This window comes from Emys orbicularis, chromosome 2 (assembly GCF_028017835.1).
Source record: "Emys orbicularis isolate rEmyOrb1 chromosome 2, rEmyOrb1.hap1, whole genome shotgun sequence".
NCBI lineage: Eukaryota > Metazoa > Chordata > Testudines > Emydidae > Emys > Emys orbicularis.
In genome coordinates, this window is record NC_088684.1 from 298135661 (window position 1) to 298141957 (window position 6297).

Below are 6297 nucleotides of genomic sequence, written 5' to 3' on the forward strand. Positions count from 1 at the left end.
AACTAATGTGACACCAATTTTTAAAAAGGCCCCAGAGGTGATCCTGGCAATTACAGGCCATTAAACCTGACTTCAGTACGGGGCAAACTGGTTGAAACTATAGTAAAGAACAGAATTATCAGACACATAGATGAATATAAATTGTTGGGGAAGAGTCAACATGGTTTTTGTAAAGGGAAATCACGCCTCACCAATCTATGAGAATTCTTTGAGGGGGTCAACCAGTATGTGGAAAAGAGTGACCCAATGGATATAGTTTTTTTTAGATTTTCAGAAAGCCTTTGACAAGGCTTATACAGGGTAAACTCATAAAATGTTCGCCCTCTATATCACTGAAAGAGGGATATGCACAGCTGTTTGGTTCCCCCCCCCCCCCGGTAACAATTACTACACTGCGTTTATTAATAAACAACAGTGATTGTATTAAGTGTAAAAAGTAGGATTTAAGTGGTTTTAAGTAATAACAGACAGAACTAAGTCACAAAGCAAAATAAAACAAAACATGCAAGTCTAAGCTTAATACACTAAGAAATCAGTTACTAATGTTAACTTCTCACCCAAGTTGTTACTTCAGGTAAAATCCTTCTCAGGTCAGACTTGGGTCCAGCCTGTTCTCACCCACCCCTGTGGTTACAGTTCTTTTGTTTTCAGGTACTTTCAGGTATCTCTGTGGGGTGGGGAAGATGTCTCTTAAGCCAGCAGAAGACTCCTATTGTTTGCTTCCCCCACTTTATATAGAACTTCCCTAAGGCGGGAAACCTTTGTTTGAAATCCCACCCCCCTCTGGAAAAGTACCAGCTTCAAGATGGATTTCAGTACCAGGTGACAACTGGCTACATGAAACAGACAAGAACGACTGGCTGGCAAAATGTGCTGATAAAACTAGTGCTTGTTTGTTATCAGGGATGTTATCAATCTTATCTCTCTAGATATTATAAGTGGCTGTTGTGGGGGAGATTGCAGAGTTGCCTTGTGGTTGAGGGGGCAGGTTGCCATGGGCTTGCCTTGTGGGGGGGGTGCCAGTTTCTTGCATTTCAAAGGGATGGGTGGCGAAGATAGATCTGCAGAGGGTTGTTGGAAATGGAAGCACAGTGCCCTGTTGCTGGGTGGACCCTGCATGGACAGTGGGGCATGTGACAGTGGACTCCTTGGCCATGCCAGTTGGCTAATGTGCTCACTCATGAAGTATGCAGGCACTGTGCATACATTGTAGTGTCCTCTCCTATCTGTCCTACTGCTCACACTTAGTGCATGGCCTGAGCTGTATCTGCTTCCTTCAAAGCCCTCCGATGTTTTCAGGTTCTTCCCCAGCTGCTGGGGTTTACTGCAATGGCTGCAAGTTCACCTGGTTTCCTTTGTTATCAAATGCTTTCACGGACAAAGTTCCAACTTGATGACAGACATGTAAAGCTGCTTCAGTTTCTTTCCTTGTGCGTGCCAGGGAGAGAGGGGCTAGCCAATAACATTCACCAGCTAAACAACCTGGAGGGAGGTTTACAAGAAATCACTTTGGTAAGGGAAGTGCTTTTAGAAATACACCATCCATTCACCACAAGCCAAGAGCCCACACCTATTATTTTCAGCCCTCAAAGTGCTGTCATTTCAGTGTAGAGGGATCTGAAGGAAATGTCAGGCACTATATTTGTCACACGGCCCTTTTAAAAAGAGTCATAACAAACCTCAAATGAAAAAATAGTCATAACAACCCCCTCCCCGCCCCCAACTGCTATAAAAAAATCAAGCAGAGCACAATCTACAAGAAATACTTAATATTGATACTCTGACCCAAAGGACAGAATTGTTGTAGACCTTTTTCACACCTTTTAAAATGGAAATCCTGGTGCAGTGGCACTCTCACACCTCCATAATATAGCTATGCCACATCAGGATCAGGGGGAGAGCTAGTGGGGCAAATTGAGTTCATTTGGTCAATGGGATTCTCAGATACAGCTCATCCCAATAAGGAGCTGAATAGTTAACCTGCTCTTAAATCCCCAGGATAAGGAGGCTGTCCTGAAAACTGGTATACTGCAAAATGGAGTGCACAGAGTTTGTGCTGAAAATCTGGGGTCTGTTGATCACTGGGGTCCTGATATACACCCCCCATAAACTGAGCTGCTCATAATGTTATCAGATCATTATCAGATCCTTGTAACTTTACTGGTGCAGCAGCAGGGAAATCTAAGGCTCTGACCCTCATGACATGTGTAGCATGGGCTGCCACAGAGATCACCTAAGGCCAATTTACACATATTGCAGAAGTTATTGCACTACAACACCTTTTGTGCTCTCCCCAGACCCTAAGGACAGAGCACCAATCCTCTATCCGGGTGATTTGCGTTCTGTGCACAGTAGTGCTCTCAGCCTGCCTCTGTGCTTGGAGCCTGGGACCACAGTCAGGGCTCCCTTTGGAACTGTGAGCGGTGAGTTCATTTTGGGGAAGTTCAGCAACCCACAAAGGCACCTGAATGACATCACCCATCTGCCCTAGTTCCACGCAGTCTAGTGGGCAGCACTTTGTCAGGGATATGAAGCCTGGATGGCGGTGTGGGGCCAGGGGAGTGTTGCCAGCACAGAGTGCCCGAGGAGAGCAACAGCGGGGTTCGTTGCCCGGTGTGCTTCGTGCCAATGAACACACCAGGATGGAGAAGCAAACCAAGTTTATTTGAGATCTCAAAGCGGTGCAAGGAGACTGGCCCGTCTCAGATCAAGCACACTGAGATAAGCAGTTTTCCCTTTTTATTCTTTTTGCAGCCAGGCTTTTCCCTTCACCCCCTCCTCCTTCCCCCTCCCTTCCTCCTATAATAGTTTACTTTAAGCAAGTATCAAGCAATTACATTTAAGCAATTAAATCATCTTGGTGGCTGTAAGTCCAGCTTGTTAGTAACTTCTCTTGGAATTATTATCTTGTCCCTTTCCTTTGATTTGTTATTTTGCCTTTCAGCCAGAAGTATGCAGGCCTCATTATTACCGCTTGGCACTGGTATGCAGCCTGTTGCACCCGATAACTGCCAGTTACACATTCCAATTTCTGCATCTGGCTTTTGAGGTCAATTAGAGTTTAAACATGGAAGGAGTTTGGTTCATTTAGGCCTAGTGCAGGAAGGCTTCATCGACACTTGTGGTCTTCCACCCTCCCGAGTTACCAAGGGTTATGCCTAATGACACCAACAGGAGGGACTAGTTGCCAAGTTCAAAATGGCCCCAGAGGCCATGCAAGAGTCCCAGAGAGGAGTTATCTGTTCTCTGCTGGGAGCATGAGGCATGACAGAGCGGGTCTGTGCCCATCACTGGGAACAGGCATACTTCGTGCCTGGATGGAAAGTACTGGGATGGGTGGGGTAGCTGGGAATGGGCATATCTGGAATATGGTATAGGGAGGCCTGGCCTGACATGAGTAATTAAACACATGAGAGGAGGGCTCATTTCTTGGAAGACAGAACCAGGGAGGTAAATAGAGTATCAGGCTGAAAACACAATATTTGTGCTGAGATAAGTAAATAGGTCGGTAGCCAAAGAGACAGAATGTCTGAGCCAGCTAAAGAAAAGAGAGAGACTACTCAAGGGAATAGTTACTATGACCAAAATAACAATGGACAAAATAAGTTAGGAATGTAAGATGAGATCAAGAATAAATCAAACATGGACAATGCACGGACAGAGCATGCTGTACAGGGATTGGTTCCAGCAAAGTAACCAAGCCAATACCAAAATGTGTGCTGGAATGTATAGTAAATGCAATTGATGTGTAAATGTATCTAAAGAGAGAAGGTTTCTGTGTAACTTTGGATCTGTGATGTACCCTGCATTTCAGCCTGATCAACTCAGTGCACCTGTAGACAGGAGGCTTGGCCTACCTCAGACAGTGACAGGGAGGGACCACAACATACCCCCCACCTGAAGGGGAAGGGCAGGGCAGGAAACGGAAGTACAAAAGGCAGGCCCTGGAGCTCAGTTGGGAGGGAGCTGCCACAGTAGACAGATGCATCTCACCTGCTGCTGGAGTCTGCAGGGGCTGCTGCCTGAGGCCTGGCCAGAGCTCCCAGGCCGCCAGCTGACCGAGATGCCAAGGAGCTATTGAGGCTGCCACTGGCCACCTACTCTGGGAAGACAGAACAAGTACAACATAGCGGTACCAGACCCCGAGGGTGTAGGACGTAGCCCAGGGACACTAGATGACAGTTTGGTTGAGTGTTGGCCTGAGACAACATCAGTGTGTTGCAGTTGGATCCCCGCTGACCCAGTGGAGGACCACTCCGCCACTGTTAGGGCCCTGAACTGGGACATGGTGTAGCCGGGCAGGCCCACATCCCTCAACCCCATCACCCCACCCTTGGGGTCGCAGCACCCCCATCTTAGGCCAGGAGGCCTGTGGTCCCTACTGTTCACTCTTATCTGAGCCCCTAGGCTCTGCTGGTGCTCACCCTTACCTGGGGCTCAGAGACTGCTTAGCCGCACTGTCCTGATTGCAGGCCAGAGCGTACTCACTGTTTGCTGCCCCACCCTGACCAAGGGCCCGGGGCTCATAGACTGCCTTACTGCTTTGCCCAGCCAGAGGGCCAGAGCACTAGGTGCAGCTAATTTCCCCCTTTTTGAGTTCACCTTTACAGGTACATGTCAGCGAAGAGGCGTGGCCTCCCTCAGAGAGTGACCGGGAGGGACAGCCATGCAGCCTATGGTACCCTTGCTGTATGCCAGTAAAGATACTTGAGTGATGAAGTCTGGAGTCGAACTGAGTTCTTGGGAAGCTGAGTGGAAGGAGGTTACATAGGGAGTCCCCTCATATGGCACAGGCACATAAGTGGCATAGGCACATCTGATCCCTAAGCCACAGAGAAATGAGAATGATGGCAAGCAAAAGTGCGGGGAGAGGCTGAGACTGCACAGCCTCCTCTCCCCAAATACGGTGCAGATTCAGCAACTCCACATTGGTCCAAATGGGAGAGTTTTTGCTGCAGGAAGCCATCATGGTCAGCTGGGAAGTTGCGATGTGAGCTCTCCACACCAAGCAAACAAGAAGTGGAATTTCAGAAATCCCCATGTTTTAAAGGAGGAAGGGCAGATGGTTGCCTACCTGGCTGCAGGGCAGCAGAGAGGGAACTGGACCAGAGTGGTCAGGATGGGCATTGTGGGATGCCAATTAAAGTGATAAAATGAAGCGCAGAGTCAACACTGGCAATATGTTGACAAAACTTTTGAACAAAAAGCCCTATGTCTCTCATTGAGGTGGTTTTATTTTGTCAAGGAAACTGAGAAATTTTGTCGCCGAAAGTGGCATTGCAGTGTGTACACCTCCGCTTGTTTCATCAACAAAAGTTGCCTTTCGCTGAAAAAAATTGGCAGTGTAGACAAGGCCTTAAAGAGCACACATTGTTTAGCTTATCAAAAAGATTGAGAGGTGACTGGAGTAAAGCATATAAGATCTTCATAGAGGAAAGACACTAGGTACTAAAGGGCTCTTTTATCTAGCGGAGAAAGGCAGAACAAGAACCAATGGGTGGAAGTTAAAGCCAGACAAGTAAAGATTAGAAATAAGGCACAATTTTTTAATAATGATGGCGGTTAGCCATTGGAACAAACTCCCAAGGGTGGTGGTGGATTCTCCATCTCTTGATGTCTTCAAATCCAAATTGGAGGCCTTTTGGAAAGATGCTTTAGTCAAACACAAGTTATTTGGGTCAAAATGGGTAACTGGGTGAAGTTCTTGGCCTGTGATATACAGGAGGTCAGACTAGTCAATCTAATGGTCCCTCCAAGCTTTACAATCTATGACGCACACTGCCCTTTCCCAACACAGGCAAGATATAGGTTACGGATTGGACCTGCTTAAGCTAAATGTATTCTTTTATTATGAACAGCTGCTGTGAAGGAACAATTCCTGTAAACCCAGCTCCAAACTATTTTCTCATAACCGGTGTTTGCTGCCCAGGTACGCCCTGTGCCCTATGACTCGGCACACATTGAAAGCAAACTGAGAGGCATTTTGTGTGATACAGTCAACCTGAAACTGCTTTGTAACTAGACGAAAACCATTTCAATTCAGAGCTTTCCCATGAAATCCCCAGGAGCCTGATGGAAAGCAGACATCGGAGAGATCTGCAGGCTCTGAAGGCGGAATAGGCATTTGTCCTTTGACTCAGCAGGCAGCACGAGGTAATGTGGGGTGTGTGCTTGAAACTGGGCTACAGCATTGGACAGCGGAGTTTGTGGCAGTGACAATTGTCACTGAAAAAGCTCTTCAGTTGTTGTTGTTTATTTTTCACAGCACCCAAAGCAGGCTGGTCAATTTGCAGAACA